Raw genomic sequence first — 21,026 nt, forward strand, 5'->3', positions numbered from 1 at the left:
CTACAGGACTCCAATTAATTTTACATTAAACAGAGAAAAGCTCAAATGCAACCATTATGCAAAGCAGGATGGGGGAAAGGAAACTACTACCCTCCCCACCAAACCTCTCCATCAGCCTCGGCACAATGGTTGCTCCTGAGGTTTTCTCTGCTCAAAGGAAATTTAATTGTGAAATCTTGTGAGGCTTGACATTTCTTTTTAATATACTGCTGCAAGAGTAAAACATTTGAGAGGGCTGTGCGTGCATACATCAGGTGCAGGAATCAGTACACATGGGGAGCTTAAACCCAGGCTTCTGTTTACCAGTGTGCACTCTGCATTTCATGTCTGCAGTAAAGGCAAAGATTTACATTTTTTTTAGAAAATCTGCTGAGCTATTTGAGGCAGAAATGGGAAGCAGTGTAGTCAGTCTTATTGTACAGCTATGAAAGTCAGAGGGTTTGCAACTAAGTGTTTTATTATCAGCATTACTCTTGAATTATTGGTAAAACCAGAGCAAAATTTGGATGTAATCTTGTGTTGGTGAGAATTTGTTGCTGATCTATCTACATTTGAAGAACCATTTAAAAAAAAATATCTATTTTTACCCCGAGTCACTGGGGACAGGATTCTTCTCACTCAGCACTTGTTAACCCTACAAGCCAAAGCCCTAACTGGTAGGAGGGATCCTACCTGGAGAAGAGGCATGAAAGCTTGCCAAAAGTACTTTGAATAGTAAGCTTTGCGGTTTTAACTGGTTAAACTCCAGCAGTACCTCAAATCAGCAGCACACTCTGGGGTCCCCAAGCCTTGGCTCTTGCCAGCCTGTGCCTAATACTCTCCAGAATTAAGTAAACAGGATGCGTTTCTCAAGGGAAAGAGCGCACTTTCCATTCCAATGCATTTCATGGAAAATTCATGAAATTTGAGAAGTGTGAGATGCATGAAATTCTCAGTTTGGTTTGGAAACTCATAAGCATGGTGATGAGTTCCTGAATGTGTCAGATTCCTGTCTGACCAAAATAAAGTGTGGAATTTGGTTTAAAATTGCACTGTATTTTCTTTGGGCTTTGAGCCTATGTAGGCTTCTTGGGGTCAGGGAATTGTTTCCACATATTGTGCCTCTCCCCATTGCTTATTTTTCAGTATAAAATGTTTGAAGGAGTTTCAATGAGCTCATAATATTCAAAGTTGGTAATCGTTTTCCAGAGTAAGCTGACTGCAGGCAGTAATTTCTTTTTTTAAGGGATATTTAATTTTTCCATTAGAATAATTTAATTCTTTAACTGCAGGAGGTACAGTTCAGCCACTTGCAGAAATGTTGGTTGGAAAAGGCCTGTGGCATTTGTGTTAATATACTGGATTTTTAGTGAACACTAGTGGTGATTATTAACTATCAATATCTTTAATGGAGCCATACAATGTAAGCAAAGAATGGTTGGAGAATGTTATCATTCATTTCAGAAGGAGGAAATGAGCCACAGAATAACATTCAGTGATTGCTGTAAGGCTTGAAAGGGAGGAATGAAAGAAAGATGATAGATCAGTGTGCTGAAAATGTATAACCCTTTCTAAAGCAGCTCAGTCAGTCATAAAATCTGTGTATATGAGTTAGACTAATAATTGATTTATGGACTCATCCTGTCACGTTGATAGAGGACCAGTTAAAAATGTCCAGTTTAACAAATGGAAGTGTGAATTACTTTGATTACAACTAAACTCAAATCAAAGGCACGATTGCTGGTGAAGAAGGATAATGATGATGTTTGATGTAAAAAAGGAAATTTCAAACCGAAAATAGATTGTGGTTTCTCAGCATGATGCAAAGTTCCTGCATCCACAACTTGTCTTTTGTTCTGGGCCATTAATACAATGCAATCCACAGAGGGCGCTGTTGTTTATTGTACAACACAGCGATGGAAGGTAGATCAAACAAGACTTCTTTGAAAATTTCAAATAATATCACATATGTTTCCGCATGTGTCAGACCCTTGGCTAACTAAAATAAAATCATGTATTGATGTTGATAATGATGCTTCCGGTTTTAAACTAGATCCAGTTTGGGAGAGTGCTTGGGTAACTTCTCCATCAATGGACCTATTTTAGCTTTTGACTCTCAGTCAGCTGCGTGAAACTCTTTGAAACATTCTCCGGATGGGAAAAACACTATATAAATATAGATTGTTGTTGTTCTTTGCCATTCTGGCATCTTGCCATTAATTACAGTGATCTTTCGCCCACAAAATATATCGTCATATTTTGTTTTCACTTTACACTATATTCTGTGAAGCGCTTTGGGATGTTACCCTGCGTGGAGGGTGCTATATAAGTGCAAATTGTTGTTGTTGTCTCAAAGATGTGATAAGGCACTATATCAAATGCAAGGATTATTATTATTGTCCTTATTCTCAACTCCCTCCAAGGTACCAGATTGTGACACAGAAAAACGTTCTAGCACCAGTGCAGAATGAAGGAACATATGAAATAGATTTAGCAGTAATGGTGAGCAACCACAATACAATCCAATTTACAATTATACAGGAACTTTAATATTGGGAGTACATCTCAAAGCACTGACAATGCTGGCTGAGTGCCCGATCTGGGGGTGGGAGCCGAGCATGGGTGGGGAGGAAGGGAGGGGAAAGATGACTGAAAACACGGTCAAAGTATCATCTCACTTGGAGTATTCTAGCCCTCAGTTTTACGTTACTTTATGAGAAAGGGCATCTTCTACTCGTCACATTTTTTTAAAAAAACAGGTTATCAATGCATTCCAAATCTTTTATTATAATATGGATGCTTTAATGGTGCAAAAAATGTGACACTACTCTTGTAATTGCCATGGTGACCTGCAGCTGAGTTGAGCTTGTATCTCAACATAGATATGTATATAACACCTGAGTGGAATTTGCTCTTGCGTAAGAGTCTCAGATTTTCCTTGAACTTCAGCGGTAGTAGACTTCTGGTGTAAACTGCAACTAAATGAATAGAGTGTAGCCTCAAAGTCCAAACAAAATAACTAAATTCATAACTGAAGAACTGAAGAATTAATAACTGAATAGCTTTCTTCCTATAAATTAATAAATTGCTTATTTCCTGATGAATTTCTGTGTTCTGTTAAAAGTGAGGGGGTACAGTCCTGTAGCTTAGTGGTTACAGCAATCACCTCACAAGTGAAAGGACCTAGTTTTGATTCTCAGGCAGGGTGAACCGTTAGGCAAGTTTTCTTACTCCACACACCTCTGTTTACCTCGCAGGAAGTAGGAACCCGGTTGTTAGTCAATTGGCCAATCGCTTTCCGGGGGTAACAATCCGTTCAAAAAAATTATAATTAAGGTATTTGGTCACTCAATCCACAACTGCTTGTGGGACACCACTGCGCGCAATTGGCTACCGGGTTTTGCCCACAAAATATACAGTCAATTCACTGTACAGTATATTCTATGAAGCACTTTGAGACGTCTCATCGAAAAGATTCCATCTTAACTCAGTGCAGAATTTCTAATAAGTGAGAACTTCACTTCAACACTATGTACCTTCAGACAGGCAGGTGGGACTTGGTTTAACGTCTCATCCAAAGGATGCCAGCCCTCCCCCAGCACTATGTTGGGAATGTCAGCCTTGACTATATAATTGTAGTTTCCTTAGACCACACGCCTAATAATAATCCCTCCAAAACAAAACAATAATAAATTGATCATTTTCAATCCACGACCGTTTGTGGGACACTGCTGTGCGCAATTGGTTGCCGCGTTTCGCCCACAAATATACAATCAATTCATTTTACAGTCTATTCTGTGAAGCACTTTGAGACGTTGAGAAGATGTGAAAAGCACTATATCAAATGCAAGGATTATTATTATTATTATAAGCTTAAAGTCCCATCATGGGGCTTGAACGCAACTTCTGACTCAGAGTCGAGAATGCTACCAAATGAGCCAAGTCGACATACAGAAGTCGATATTTAATGAACCCATTTCATAAGAAACTGGGATGTACGAGCAAAGTTTGCTGTATCTTTTAACAGATTCCTCATCTTAATAAGCACATGAAATGCTTTAATGAGTGCAGAATATTAAGGAATATAGAGGCAAAGTTGATGATATTCCATGACACATTCCTTGTGTTAATTAGCATAAGAAACTCTTTAAGGAATATGCTCAATCTTGCTCATGATTAGTACCCCCATTGCTAGCCAAAGTTAAAAAAAACACATTTTATATATTAATTCTCATGATGTACATCAGGTTCCTGGTGAAGATCAATATCGTGGCATAGACAGGATCCCAGTTAAGGCCATAAGAGTTTAATTAAGGGATTCCCTTCTCTTTTAAACCGACAGGCAAGTGGATGGGAAGGCGTGATTACATGGAAGTCCATACTTAGTTCAAGAATGAGTAAGACATTTGCCAGTATTGCCTAAAACATTCCACATGCTAATAAAGATAAGGAATGTACTAAACGATACTCCAAATTTTGCCCATACATCCTATGTTCTTATGAAGTGGGCTCTGCTGCTGTGTTTACTCTATGCTAACTCCCTGCTCGCTGGACTTCCCAACTCTTCCCTCAACAGACTGCATCCTTATAATATATAAAATGTGTTTTTTTTAACTTTGGCTAGCAATGGGGGTACTAATCATGAGCAAGATTGAGCATATTCCTTAAAGAGTTTCTTATGCTAATTAACACAAGGAATGTGTCATGGAATATCATCAGTGGAGTCCTGTAGCTCAGTGGTTAGAGCACTCGCTTTGCAAGTGAGAGACCTGAGTTCAATTCCAGGCAGGGCGAAACCTTGGGCAAGTTTCCTTACTCCACACGCCTAATAATAATCCCTCCAAAACAAAAACAATAATAAATTGGTCATTTTCAATCTACGACTGTTTGTGGGACATTGCTGTGCGCAATTGGCTGCCGCGTTCGCCCACAAATATACAGTCAATTCACTTTACAGTCTATTCTGTGAAGCGCTTTGGGACGTCCTCCCGACGTGAAAAGCGCTATATCAAATGCAAGGATTATTATTATTATTATTATTATCCAGAACTCTACAGCTTGTCTCCTCTGCCATACCAAGCTCTGTGAACCAATCACCCCAATCCTCATCCGGCTCCACTGGCTCCTCCTCCCTCAGAGGATTGAGTTTAAAATCCTCTTCCTCATTTCCGCTTCACAGTAAAGCCCTCCCTCGCTTTACGATTTCTTAACACCACACCAACCTGTCAGGTCCCTCCATTCAGCAGGCACTAGCCTGCTCAGTGTCCCTCGACCTGTCTGCCCCACCATTGATGGACGGGCCTTCTGCTTTTCTGTCCAGCGCCTTGGGACGTCCTTCTGATGTGAAAGGTGCTATATAAATGGAATTTGTTATTGTTGTTGTGCTTGAACTCCATTGAGTAATTTATACAGAGGAGCAATAGTTTTCCTTCATTCACAAACAGGGAAAACAACACACGAAAATTGTAAAACTACCACACAGCATTCATAGTACTCACAAGAGATGTCCTATACTGTTGAGTAAAGCTACTAGCATTAACGATAATTATCTGATTTTCATCAAGACTTCATTTTTACATTTAACATTGGAAAGTCAAAACTTTGGAATTTGCAAATTAGAATCCATTGATCTGATCCTGCTACCTAATGTAAGAATATCCTTTTACTGCAGGAAACATATCATTCTGATCAGCATACTTCAGGTAGATAATTTGTTCATGTGCTTTAAATGGGTTTCTGCTCCATTTGGTGCGTTTCACCAATTTGCCCCGTGTGCCTAAAAATATATCTAAAACAATTTAAAATGAATAATTTATTTTTACACCTTCAATATCTGTTTTAAGATTGCATTGGAGGTATTTCTAATTTCACAAACCTACCGAGCGTAACAGAAAGATGTTACTCCACATGAATACATTGATCGCCCAAGATGTGTCTCTCTACTGCTGGAAGAAATGGATACACATATCTAACTTTGTCTTCTCTGGAACCATTGTTGAAGGAGTTAATCAGCATAGCAATACCAATTTGCGTTTGAAATTTACTTTCCATATTCATTACTCTTTGGGAAAATGTTTCTCTTTCTCCTGAACCGACTTGGAGTCTCTAGTTTTGCTCTCATGATCAATAAATACATTTTCATCATAATAATCCTTGTAGTTGATATAGCACCTTATCATGTCATTGAGACTCAAAGCACTTCACAGAAAATACTGTAAAGTGAATTCACTCTATATTTTGTGGGCAAAATGCCCACATCTCTAAACGTTATAAACTTTTCTTCACTCAATCTATTTTATGTTAATGAAAACAAACTCAACACTGTGAGCCTCTTCACATACATTTGCCCATGTCACTCTTCTCTGAAAGCCTCTCCATTAGTTTAATGTCAGCCTGGCTCAGTTGGTCGCACTCTTCCTTCCGAATCAGAAGGTTGTAGGTTCAAGCCCCATGTCAATATTTGAGCTCACATAATCTAGGCTGACATTCTGCAATGTTGGGTGCGTATTGTACTGGATGAGAATTTAAACTGGAGTTCTATTTGCCTGTTCAGGTGGATGTTAAAGATCCAATGGCAATATTTGAAAAGAAAAGGGAGGTTCTCCTGGTGTCCTGGCCAACTAAAATTGGTCATTTGTTTCATAGCTGTGTGTGAGACAATGCTATGCATAAATGAACATTTTCTTACAAATACTCCTCATCCCACCTCATAACAAACCTGTTAAATACTTTAAGGCATTCTCCTGATGTGAAAGACACGATCCCAAATGTAAGAATTGTTGTTAATAATGTTTCTGACGATCCAACTGAAGTCAGAAAGTATGAGTTCTATCCCCATATCGTGGGTTTGAGTTCCTTTTGTCTCGGCTGGTTCTCCAGTGCATCCTGGGGGTGTGTTCCATTTTTGGAGGTGCTGTCCTTCGATTGAGACATAAAATAACAGTCCTGTCTGCAGCTTCAGGTGAATGTTGAATGTTAAAGATACCATGGCATTATTTAAAAAGAGAATGGTGTCCTGGCTAATAACTTTCCCAAAGGAAAAAAATAGTTATTCACTTCATGGATGTGTGTAGGACATTGCTTTGTGCAAATTGGCTGTTGTATTTGCCTACAAAAATAGTCAGTCATTGCACTTGACAAAGAATCCTGTGAAACACTTTGAGATGTTCTCCCATCATGAAAGGTGCTACATCAAATGGGAACACAAGGAAGGAATATCAATTACCAGAAGGAGAAAAGGTTTAGATCCAATTTGTCGTTGCCTTCTCCACCCACCTGGGCTCCCCACCCCCACCCTGCTCAGGTGCTAATTCAGCATTGTGAATGCATTATGGGAGGTCTGCCCGATATGAGGATTATTGTTAATATTCAATTATTCCAACTTAACCAATACTCTATAGAAAGTCAAAATCATGTATTTTGATACCTTTCAGATGCAACCTAATAGTTAATTTTGATTTGCGGCTAACAGGTTTACACTGTGGAAACCTTCAGTATAGTTTAGATTTATATAACGCTTTTCACATCGGGTGGACCTACTGTAGTGCATTGGCACCTGAGCTGGTTGGGGGTGCGGAGCCCAGATGGGTGGGGAAGGCAACGATAAATTGGATCTAAAACATTTTTTCTTCTGGTAATTGATATTCCTTCCTTGTGTTCCCATCTTAATATTTGTCTTCAGCATGTATTAACATACTTGGCTATGTTCAAATTAATTTGCCACTCATGTAAGATTATATTTGTGATGCTTACTGTTGTTAAAGTTTTTAATTAGTCTTGATGTACTTTTTAGAAGATAACCAAACACATATAATCTCTTTAGAATAGCATTCCTTAGTTACTAGGGCAACCACAACAACAAAATTACATTTATAGAGCGCCTTTCACGTTGCGAGGATGTCCCAAAGCGCTGGACAAAGGTGTGTGTTTTAATGACTAGCTTAGGGTCCCTGAGAGGGTACATGTGGTAACCAGTGTTAACGAAATTGCTTGACGCCAGCTGAGCTCTGATATCATAGCTTCTTGGAAAGATGTTCACTCCTCTGAGATAATTGATCATATCCTTGAGCACAGATGTGAAACCAAGAAGCGCACTCGTGGAATCTGCTTATCTCAATTCTAAAATAACAGGGAGATGGCAGAATCCTCCTTAAAAAAACTGTCCATCTCTCTTTCTCCTCATCTTCAATACACGACTGTTTGTGGGACACTGATAATTGTCATCATCATTATTATTATTATTAGTTCTTTGCCCAGAAAAGACCATGCTCAAGATTCCTAGCAGCTTGTGAAGGGTGGGGGCTATCTCTGTGATAAGGGGAGGTGAGTTAGAAACACATAAAAGAAAGCTGTAACTTTGGAACAGTTGGAATCATCGTAGGAGGAACAGTCGTGAACAGCTGGTGGTCAGCAACTTCCCCAGTGGAATTGGGTAATATCGGTTTTGTTGAATCTTACTACTTTAATGAAACTTAATGATGTTAAACTGTATGTGTTAAATCATTAACCTTTGAATTGTATATATTAAAAAATCTATAATTCACACCAACTGTATTGGGGTAACGTTTCTTTCTGGCGAATCTTGCACTCATCAACCCCTCTGTTTAATTGATCCAAATGTGTTTGGATGCTAGTAATCCCGTCACCAGGCCACGCAACTAATTATTAATAGTAACTGTTTAAAGTATTGCCAAACGGATTTAGACAATGACCGCTCCCATTCAGAAATCTAGCAATTACTACTTGCCAGCTTCCGCCATTCATTATCGCCTTCTGTTTCTTATTGTTAAGTAAGTATTTAATCAAACTAGGAACTTTGATATTAATTACAAAAGTTTTAACTTTTTTTGTTGTGATTTATCACCTGCTCTTCTCTGTCTCCTCCCAAGAGCAGTCACACGTTTCCTATGAAAGTAGCCCATCAAAATCTCAAACAGTGTTGTGAACAGGTATCTGAACAACACCTCCTATAACATACCTGCAATAAAACCTCCTTAACATTCTACAAGACACAATTGTTAAGTTGATGAACTGTGTCATTCTAAGAATTTCGAGGGTAAAACATAAAAGGGAGACCAGCTGGAGCCACGGAGTGCTTGCCAACCTCATTCACCTGTTTCAGTTCACAGTGTTTTCACTATGAAGTGTAGTGACTACATATTTGTAGGCAAATGCAGTAACCAATTTGAACGTAGCCATGTTCCACAAACATTCATGAAGTAAATGATTAACTTTATTAGGAAAATTGTTGGTCAGAATACCGGATAAAACTCCATTCTCTTTTCAAATTATGCCGTGGAATCTTTAGCGTCCACCTGAACAGGTAGACAGCTTTAACGTCTCATCCGATGGATGGTACCTTAGACAATGTAGCACTGCTTTGAGTGTTTTAAAGAAAGGTGGTGAAATTCATCTTAAAGATTAATATGAAAGGTATTGGATAAATTGAACAATTAAAAATTTAATACTCCGAGATGCTGCCTTGAGTGAAGAGTGATATGTAAATGCAAGTTGTTGTTTTCAATAATGATAGACTGGTGCAATGATCTTCACAATCAGGAAGTGTATATCTTATTGTTATGGGGGATGATCATGAATTCTGCCCTTTCCTTGGGAAGACAGCCTCATCTGTGCTTCTTCAAACGATCTCGCTGAAAAGGGAACAAAAGAATTCCCAGAACCTGCATCAGTACAATAGACACAGGACATGGTGGGCTGCTGTCCGTTCAGCATTTGTTTGGGTTGATTAAATAGAATATTGCATACTCTAACCTTGTCTTAAACCAATTAATTTGGTCACTCAATCCACGACTGTTTGTGGGCCGACGCTGTGTGCAATTGGCTGCTGTGTTTCGCCCATAAAATATACAGTCACTGCACTTTACAGCATAATCTGTGAAGCATTTTGAACATCTCAAAGATGTGATAAGGTGCTATATCAAATGGAAGGATTATTGTTATTATTCACTGCTCCCCCGATGCTTCTACTGAGTCCAGCGATGTTTATACTCCCTTCCCCAAGAGCCATCCCCATGTCAGACTGCATTTGTCCCACCACTTGGTTTGAGACCAGCTGCCTGTACTTCAGCACTGCATCCATCCACATTAGATGTACAACAAAATGCATTCACTGTAGGGCATTTTCTGTTATCAATTCACATAGCAACACAGAGGCACACTTCTAACAGTAAGTGCCCTACAGCGGACTTTTCAGAACAAATTAAAAGGGAAGGGTTATAGCAGGGAAATAAAAAAAAGTGTCTGCAGGAAAGATATACATGATTCTCAGTGTGCAGAGAACTCTTACTGCAAAGCATGAAAAGCAAGAACTATATTGGAAATAAATTATTTATCAATAAATAAAACTTACATTTATTCAACTTTCATGTGAAAGAAATATCTTAAACCACTGTACAGAATGAGATAAATTAGAAATGAAGTGAATACTGTTATGGAAGTGAACACATAGCAGATCATTTTCACCAGCGTCATCCTACTAACAACAATAAGATGAATTGCCAATCAATTCGAATTTTGGGGATGAATTTGGTATATCTCCTTTCACGTTGGTAGGACATCTCAAAGTGCTTAACAGGGTTGAGGATAAAAGTGACTGTATATCTTGTAGGCAAACTCAGCAGTCAATTTGCGCAGAGCAATGTTTCAAAAACATGTGAAGTAAATGATTAATTTGGATGCAAAAATAATGTGAGCCAGGATAACCGAAGGCAAAATGACACATTTCTTTGAAATAGTGGCAGGAGGTCATTTAACATTCACTGAATCACAAGGCAGATGCTTAAATTACTGATTCAGTCAAAAATGGGATTATGATTTGGAAATTAATAAAATTCTATGTGTTGTTATGTTGGCAAATGTGGCAGCCAATCTGCATCAGCTGCATCCCACAAACAATGAGATGAATTAAAGTCATTTAAATATTTTAATAATATCTTTGTATTTTACATGTAGCATAAAATGGCAACAATTTCTTCAGAAAAGTAACACCTTAGAGTAATATTTGAATAATTTAAAGGTATCATTCACTGGTTGACAGTAAATTTACCGAGCTTTGTGGTTTGGGTTTTTAATGGAACAGTCCACAAAGTGAGCGATATTTTCCAATAATGGAGTGGGGAAGATGCATGTGTGGAATGTTAATGAATGCCTGTTAAGTGGATCAATTTCTGTAGTCCAACATATGTGTACCCTGAAGAGTTAAATTGGTTCAGAAGTGAATAATATTTTTATTACATTTGCAGCTTTTTAGTTAATTGTTGATTAAATCAAAATCAGCTCATGGGTTCCACACTCAAGGATGGTCCCAGCTTGTTCAAATCAGCTTGTAATTAACTATTGCGAGGACATACAGATTCGCACAGACCACCATCTTGGTGTTAAGAAGGGACAATGATAAAAGAGGTCTAGCTGAGCTATTCTTTGTTTAGTCAGAATTGGTCATTGTGGTGTTCGGACCGAGGTGGTGAAGGCGAGTGCATCTTTCCTTCCCTCGCTGTGTGACTCAAGCCACTCAGCCTCGATTTTTCTAGCCATTCCAGCAACATCAGAAGAAAGTAAAGTTGAAGAAAAATTGTACAGGAATACAGCTGAAACACAACTGCTGGAGACAAGGACTTTTGGTACCTTAATTCATGCCTGCTATTATCAGCATGCCAGTTCCAGAAACAATGCTCGCTAGTTCCAATTCCAGAGAAAGGAGAAGCAAGAGATTTTCACCTACTGCTTATGAACTTTGATATGTCATTACGGTGATATTGCTATACGTGAGCATAACAACTAATATTATTGGCTGTAACCCTGCTTATTGTACTATGTTTATTTAATTAATGCAACATTTCTGCCTTATTAAGTAAACAAGCTTTAAATATAAAATACAAGTGACTTTGGTTCCATTGTTCACAGGTCCTAATATATAAATTCCTGGAGACAGAATAAGCTGGTCTTTCAGATTTCAACAGAAAGGTTAACTCCACTACTAACTGTCTTTTGAATCCAACAGATGATAGGGAGAATTTTAATTTCCCTGCTGATAAAATGGGTCATTAAGAGTTTTTTTTGGGGGGTGGAGGGCAGCCAAGTGTCTCACACAAGTGAAAACCTATCACCATGAACAAGAATATTCAAACCAGACTGAGAGTTCCACATATGCATACTACCTACATATGGATATGTCCCTAGGTCTGGAATAGAATACACACACTCTCTCTAGAGGGACACACTCGGGTCTAATTCTGGAGAGTATTAGGTACACATTCGTAAGAGCGAAGGCTTGGGCAGTGTTCATAAGTAAATGCTAGTTGCCAAAAAAGTTGGGAGATTTATTTTATTTGTTGATGTACAGATACTTTCAGGTGACTCTTGAACATTATTGGAGGCTTTGGCTACAATTTTTCAATCTTCATTGTCACAGGGGTGGTACCAGAGGACTGGAGAGTGGCCAATGTGACTCCCTGTACAAAAAGGGACAGAAAGACAAACCTGGGAACTACAGGCCAGTCAGCCTAACATCAGTAGTGGGGAAACTCCTGGAGACTATAATCCCGGACAGAATAAATCTTCACTTAGAAGAATATGGGTTAATATGGGTTAATCCAATACGGATTTGTTAAAGGCAAATCTTGACTAACAAATCTAATAGAATTTTTCGATGAGGTAACGGAGAGGATGGATAAAGGTAGTGCAGTTGATGGAGTTTATATGGACTTTCAAAAGGCATTTGACAAAGTGCCACATGAAAGACTTGTAAGAAAGATAGAAGCCCATGGTATAAAAGGGACAGTGGCAGCATGGATCCAGAACTGGCTGGGAGACAGAAAGCAGAGTTGTGGTGAACGGCTGCTTTTCTGACTGGAGGGAAGTGCACTGTGGTGTCCCCCAGGAATCGGTATTAGGACCACTGCTCTTCTTAATATACATAAATGATCTGGACTTGGGTACAGCAAGCACCATTTCCAAGTTTGCGGACAACACAAAGTTAGGTAGGGTGGTAAACAGTGAGAAGGATAGTAGCCAACTGCAGGAAGACATAGACAGAATGGTAAAATGGGCAGACGCATGGCAGATGAATTTCAATATGGAGAAATGCAAGGTAATGCATTTTGGTAGAAAGAATGAGGGGAGGCAATACAGGCTGGTAATACAATCTTAAGGGGGTAAAAGAACAGAGAGACCTGGGGTTTCAGCTAAATGAATCCTTGAAGGTGGCAGGGCAGGTAGATAAAGCTGTAAAAAGGGCGTATGGGATACTAGGCTTTATAAATAGGGGCATAGAGTACAAGAGTCAGGAGGTTATGATTAACCTATATAAAACATTGGTTAGGCCTCAGTTAGAATACTGCGCCCAGTTCTGGGCACCACACTATAGGAAGGATGTTAAGGCATTGGAAAGGGTGCAGAGGAAATTTACAAGGATGGTACCAGGAATGTGGGACCTTGATTATGAGGAAAGGCTAGAGAGGCTGAGATTATTCTCACTGGGGCAGAGACGGTTACGAGGAGACCTAATAGAGGTTTTCAAAATCATGAGGGGATTTGATAGGTTAGAAAGGGAAAAACTGTTTCCACTGGTGGGTGTGCCGTGTCAGTGACTTTGAGGTCACGGGTTTAAAATAATCTCTAAAAGAAGCAGAGGGGAGGTGAGAAGAAATTTTTTCACCCAGCGAGTTGTTCGAATCTGGAACGCATTGCCTGAAAGAGTGGTGGAGGCCGATTTAATAACCACTTTTAAAAACGCGGTGGACGGGTATTTGAGGAGGACGGGTCTGCAGGGTTATGGGGAAAGGGCTGGGGAGTGGGATTGATGTTCATTGCTCTTTTCAAAGAGCTGGCATAGGCTCAATGGGCTGAATGGTCTCTTTTTGTGCTGTACAATTCTATAATTCTATTTTCTGGGTTGCAAAAGTGTAGGAGTGAAACTAACGATTTCCTAGAAGACTTGTGTATTCTGTGAGCATCTTTTTCTAAGTGTTAACATTCACAGAATAGTGGTTTTGCAGGAGGTATGAACCAGCACTATGCATCTGGCCTCAGAAAATCTGTTAGACCAAGGTCAGCATTCTTACAATGACAAAGGAGCAGTGCTTCTGCCCCAAGCTGCTGTGCCTGATATATGTGATCTGATTTGAGAAGACCTGTAAGCTACATTTGGTGCATGTATCACCTTCTTGTAGTTTTGAAAGTTACACCATTTACACCACTTTATGCCATTGCCATCTTTTAAGAACAGGGTGAAATATTTCAGCAGTTAGGCAGTTGTCTGCAGCAGGCAGACATTCAATTCATTTGATTCCCTGGGAATGCCTATCACAAGAGGGAGAGACAGTGTTAACATTTTGTCACTATGGTAATACCAAGGGTTCAGAGCAACAGAGACTGTACTCATGTGGCCGTTAGGTCATCAAATATTATTAAATGATAACCTTGCATTTGACATAACGCCTATTATGTTAAATTTTGTTTGGTTAGCCAAGTGTCTGACACATGCAGAAACCCAAGAGCATCCATGCTAAACTGAAAATTCCATGTATGTATGCCACCTGACACATACAAATGTTTGTGTACCTGTAAAGGAACATACATCCTCTGCCTAGCCATCTTATCAAATTCTACAGAGTATTAGGTGCAGGTTGGCACGTTGGAAAGAGCCAAAGTTTGGGGACCCTAGAGTGTGCATTGGGTACTGCTGGACTTTAATTAACTAAAACTGCATAGCTTGCCATTGAGAGCAATGTCCGGAAAGCTTCCTACTGCTTTTCCACCTGTTAGGGTTTTGGTTTGGTCTCAGTGACCTATTATATCTAAACATCTCAAAATACTTCACAAGGTTTTCTATCAAGCATAATGACAAAATGGCATTAATTTGCAAAGAAATTTCCCACAAACAGCCATAAAGTGAATGACCAAAATTGTCTGGGGGATTGTTGGCCAGGACACCAGGAGAAACTTTCTTCTCTTTTTAAATGATCATAGAATCATAGAATATTACAGCACAGAAGGAGACCATTCAGTCTGCTGTGCCTGTGCTGGCGCTTTGGGAGAGCTACCCAATCAGTCCAACTACACTGTTCTTTCCCCATATCCTTGCAAATGTTTCCTTTCAAGTATCCATCCAATTCCCTTTGAAAGTTGTTATTGAATCTGTGTCCACCACCCTTTCAGGCAATGCATTCCAGACTGTAACAATGCTTGTGTAAAAATAATTCTCCTCATCTCTTCTCTGGTTCTTTTTCCAATTATTTTAAAACTATGTCCCCCGATTACCGACCCATCTGCCGTTGGAAACAGTTTCTCTCCATCTACTCTATTAAAACCCCTCATAATTTTCAACACCTATATTAAAACTCCCCTTAATCTTCTCTGCTCTAAGGAGAACAGTCCCAGCTTCTCCAGTCTCTCCACATAACTAAAGTCCCTTATCCCTAGTACCATTCTGGTAAATCGTCTCTGCTCCCTCTCCAAGGTCTTGATATCCTTCCTAAAGTGTGGTGCCAAGAATTGGAGATGATACTCCAGCTGAGATTTCATTGCTTTTGTACTCTATGCCTCTATTTATAAAGCCAAGGATCCTATATGCTTAATTAACAGCACTATCAACCAGTCCTGCCACCTTTGAAGACCTGTTTATGTGAACCCCCAGGTCTCTCTGCACCTGAACCCCCTGGGGAGGAGGAGATGACTATAGGGGCAGTTGAAGCGCTAGGTTTTAAGTTGGGATTGAAAGATAGGTAGAGAGTGAACATGGCAAAGGGGTTGAGATAGGGATGTTCAGAGGTTAAGGACATAGTGACTGAAGGCTCAGCCACCAACAGTGGCACAGAGCATCTGGGGAGGACAGCAGGCCCAAGTAAGTTTAACAGAGGAGGAGGTGGGGGTGAGCAGAGAAGTTGGGTATGAGAAGAACAGAGAGATAAGAAGGTGCTATGGCATGAAAAAACTTCATGCCAGGAGATTTATAGATAATAATAATAATAATAATCCTTGCATTTGATATTGTGCTTTTCACATCTTCTCGACGTTTCAAAGCGCTTCACAGAATATATTGCAAATAATAATAATAATAATAATAATCCTTGCATTTGATATAGCGCTTTTCACGTCGGGAGGACGTCCCAAAGCGCTTCACAGAACACACTGTAAAGTGAATTGACTGTATATTTGTGGGCAAACGCGGCAGCCAATTGCGCACAGCAATGTCCCACAAACAGTCGTAGATTGAAAATGACCAATTTATTATTGTTTTGGTTTTTTTTGGAGGGATTATTATTAGGCGTGTGGAGTAAGGAAACTTGCCCAAGGTTTCGCCCTGCCTGGAATTGAACTCAGGTCTCTCGCTTGCAAAGCGAGTGCTCTAACCACTGAGCTACAGGTCTCCGCAAAGTGAATACACTGTTTATTTGTCTAGGAAATGCGGCAGTGTCTCACAAACAATCGTGGATTGAGTGACCAAATTATTATTTTTTTAAAGGATTATTATCCTTGGAAAAGCGATCCACCAATCGACTAACAACTGGGTTCCTACTTACTGCTAGGTAAACGGAGGCGTGTGGAGTAAGGAAACATTTCGCCCTTATTTACAGTACTATTGATGTGCAGAAACCTTGAGGAAATGTTCCCCAGCATGTCAGACTATTTCCATATAGAACCCACAATACATGACGCTGAATACTAATATGATGATATTCCAAAGGCAAACTCGGCAAAGACAGATGTCCTGTCCCTGCAATATACAACCCAGCAGCAGTTTTCAAAGGTGATTGTTTGGAGAGTTATCTGCTCACTTATGGTTTCTAGCACTTGTGCTGCATCCTTACAATCCTAAGTAGATGATCTATCATCAGGGTTACTGTCACACAGCATCTGGAATCCACTTTGATTGGCCTGCAGAGAAGCAAGCAGCTCCTGCTTAAACTCCGCACCGCCAATTGGTAGAACCATTGCTCAATGGGAAGGGTTGTGAGCCCGAGCTGTGGAACAGGAAGTCAGTGGCAATGTTATCACCCATTTCATACTTAGATGCATTGCCCACCGGGAAGCTCACATCCTTGTACCTACCATCCACCTAGTGAGGGCTCAAACCCGTGCTTGTTGGATGCCAAATGACCAACTGGTGGCTATCCTTGTTGGGGGGGGATGTAAGCGGGGTCTCCTTGGAGCTGATCTGGTTCCAAGATAACATGCCTGGTAACAGAAGATTAGAATCCAGCCAGCCCTCTGTGGCAGTCTTGATAGTCCGGTTCCTGAACCAGGCAGGTCGGCAGTATTCCGGGGCATTGCTGATGATGGCACAGCCAGCCTGGCTCATCGGTAGGATCTGGGAGGGCAGACCAGTCACTGGGGGCAGGGAGTCATCCCACTCTGCTCCTGTTAACCCTGCAAGCCAAAGCCCTAACAGGTAGGGTAGCTGGACATGCAGTGGGAAAGCATGCTGATCAGCAATATCAAAGGCAAGCTTACCAGTTTTAGCTGATTAGACTCCAGCTGGTTCACTAACTGGACTACCGGGAGTCCTGTAGCTCAGTGGTTAGAGCACTCGCCTTGCAAGCGAGAGACCTGGGTTCAAATCCAGGCAGGTCAGGACGAAACCTTGGGCAAGTTTCCTTACTCCACACGCCTAATAATAATCCCTCCAAAACAAAACAATAATAAATTGGTCATTTTCAATCCACGACTGTTTGTGGGACACTGCTGTGCGCAATTGGCTGCTGCGTTTCGCCCACAAATATACAGTCAATTCACTTTACAGCATATTCTGTGAAGCGCTTTGAGATGTCGAGAAGACGTGAAAAGCGCTAAATCAAATGCAAGGATTATTATTATTATTACCGAGAACACCACAAAGGGTTGGCTTGATTGAACATAGGACTCTTGAAGAGACTAATGCTCTCAGACTAACACTTCCGTTTTCGGTCCGGTATGGCAAAAACTATTAAGCTAGTACATTATGTGACACTTATCCCTCGGTGAAATATTACTTCCCCAATAAACTGACAGCAAAGCATTGAAATTTCCATTAATGCATTTTGCAACCAATATCTGTGCAGCTTTACAGTCACTCAGCCTTTAACTACTCTTGTAATACTTAATCACTCTATCTTTGCATTCCTCTTTAAGATCATCCAATTTCATTCTCCTCCCCAGAGGGTACACAGTATGATAGACTCAGCATTGATGTAGGAAGCAACATCCTGCCAAATTAATTTCTTCCTTAGTAAATTATTTTACCTTTGAAAAGATGGTTGCTGTTCTACAGGATTGCTTCTGCCGCCACTGTTCAGCTACCTTCTGCATGTACATTTGAGCACGCTTCACAAACAATCGGAGCAGGACCATTACATCTGGTGCATATAACAGTCTTGTAACATCATCGAGCAACAATATTAATACATAATACTCTCTTTCAAGTCATGTCTCAAAAAGTTACCTCTCTGTCTACACTTTCAGTTATCTTTCCCCTCCGAAAACCCTAGGCTCTCCATTTGAGATGTCCTCCTCACGTGAAAGATACTATATAAATGTAAATTGCATTGTAGTTGTATTGTAATACTTTTGGGATATATGCAACTGTGAAAGCTGACAAAGGAATAACTCCCCTACAGGCTCACCCCACCAAGGTCGATACATTTACTGACAAGTGGAGAATGATAGAGATTCATTTTTGTAATCTTCAACACTATAATTTGGGGGTTTACCTTTTGACCTTTACCTTTTTGGTGAATTCATTATTTCTTCCATGGCTGACAATATCTCTGACACAATATTTCAACATTATTAAAGTGGCAGATTACAATATTCGGGAGCACTTTAAATGTAAAGTATGTTCCTCCTTTTAAGTTCCCACCATGTAGTTTCAAAGATATCCCACATGAGAAAAAATCATCAATTCCACATCTGAGACATTGCTTCTCTGTCTGGTTCAAAGTCCAGGACGTCTTTCACAAACTTCAGTCAATGGGTTCTAGCAATACAAAACAATACATATAACAATTTTAAAGTCTTTCATATCGGTAGGATGTACCAAAGCATTTAAAAGAACTGTCTGGGCACCTGAACTGAACTGGGGGTGGAGTGAGGAAAAATGACCAAATGATGGTCAAAGAGGTAAATCTTAAGATAGAGCTTGAAATACGTGAGAGAGGGAGCGGTGGAGTGATAGAATGGGAAACAGCATCCACTTCATTGTCCCATTCCTAAATAAAACAGCTCTGACTTAATATACAGGAATTAAAAGGTTGCCAGATCCTGTTAAATGAATGAATAAATTTTTGGCAGGGAATTGTTGGCTAGGACACCGGGAGAAAAACTCTTTCTTTTTGAATAATGCCATGGGATCTTTAAAGTCTACCTGAATAGGAAGATGAGACCTCTGTTTAATGACCCATCTGAAGGACAACATCTCTGATGATATAGCGCTACCTCAGAACTGCACTGAAGAGTCAGCTCAAGGCTCGATTATGGAAACTCCCTCCTCATCAGCCTTCCCAACTCTTCCCTTCACAAGCTGCAGATCATCCAAAATTCTGCAGCTTGTGTACTCTCACACACCAGGCTCTGTGACCCCATCACTCCCACCCTCGCCTGACTCCACTGGCTCCCCATCCCTCAGAGGATCGAATTCAAGATCCTCGTCCTCATTTTCAAGGCCATCCTTGGCCTTGTCCCCTCCTACCTCTCTGAACTGCTGACTCCCTACCAACCTCCCTGCTCCCTCCGTTCATCAGGCCTGCTCCATGTCTCCCGCCCGACTTGCCTTACCATCGGTAGCCGAGCTTTCAGCCACTCTGCCCCCACACTCTGGAACTCCATCCCACGGTCCCTTCGCCTCGCTTCCTCCCTCGCCTCCTTCAAGGCCGGTCTCAAGACCCTAATCTTCGATTGTGCCTTTGGTCGCCCTCCCACCTCTCTGCCTTCCCACACCCCTACACCACCCCTCCCCCATGCTCAGGTCCCGACCCCTGACTGTTCAGCGCTTTGGGACGTCCTCCCGATGTGAAAGACGCTCTATAAATGTAACTTTGTTGTTGTTGTTGTGAGTTCCAATTCCTGACGTTTGGCTTGAACCCATAATCTTCTGACTCAGAAGGTGAAACTGTACCAACTGAGCCAGGCTGACTCCTCAAATCTAGTGAAATCTAAATGAAGGGTTAAGGCCATGTGCAAGCCACCATCTCTCAGATCTTGATTAATTTCAAAATATTGATTTTTCTTGGGATCTACATCCTTTTACCTAGAATAACATGCATTAACCCAAATCACTTAGAATTAATATAAATGAGGTAAAAAATGTAGCATTTGCAAACTGAAAATTACTGAACTAATTGCAATCATTGACATGTTTTACTCTCGGGCCGTTTTATCTTCATCACAAAGAAAGGCCTGCAAGGTTTGACATAGGGTTGCGAAGTGCTGGCCGCAAAAAGCCTTTGAAAACCTTAGAAATAATTTCCTTTTGGCAAGGATCCATGGCACAAATTTGATAGCAAATCCCACAAAGTTTAGGCACAAACCAGAAGACACGATTAGCGCAGAAATTTTAGTTTGTGAATACTGCATTTTCAACTCTATTGTCAGATTGTAGGACGTTCCATTACTAGCTTTCTTTCAGAGATGAGAAGACTCGTGCAAATCAGTTGTCTTGTGAGCCTTGTGCATTTAGCATTTTTTTAAATCGAGAACCTAGCAAAAGGTTAAAGGCCATGGTGCAAGACCCCAGCAAGGTGGAAAAGAGCAGAATAATTATAACATACTCACCTCCCATCAAATAAGGGATGAGAACTGATCAGCATGCAAGACATTAATACTGTTGGTGGATGTTTTATTTCAACTAGCAGTGCTGGTTTGAATTTTAAATAGGCTTTTACAATATGCCAGATGTCACCTTTACAATATGATAAAGGACCACCCGAAAAAAGAGCTTACTTGGCAGCAAACCAACCTCCAAAGAACCATTCATTCCATTTTACTCTGAACAGACAATGACTTGATTTCTTCTTAAAATGTCACAATGCAAAGTTGGTGTAAAATTAATGTTT

Source organism: Callorhinchus milii, unplaced genomic scaffold (assembly GCF_018977255.1).
Source record: "Callorhinchus milii isolate IMCB2004 unplaced genomic scaffold, IMCB_Cmil_1.0 Scaffold1, whole genome shotgun sequence".
Lineage (NCBI taxonomy): Eukaryota > Metazoa > Chordata > Chondrichthyes > Chimaeriformes > Callorhinchidae > Callorhinchus > Callorhinchus milii.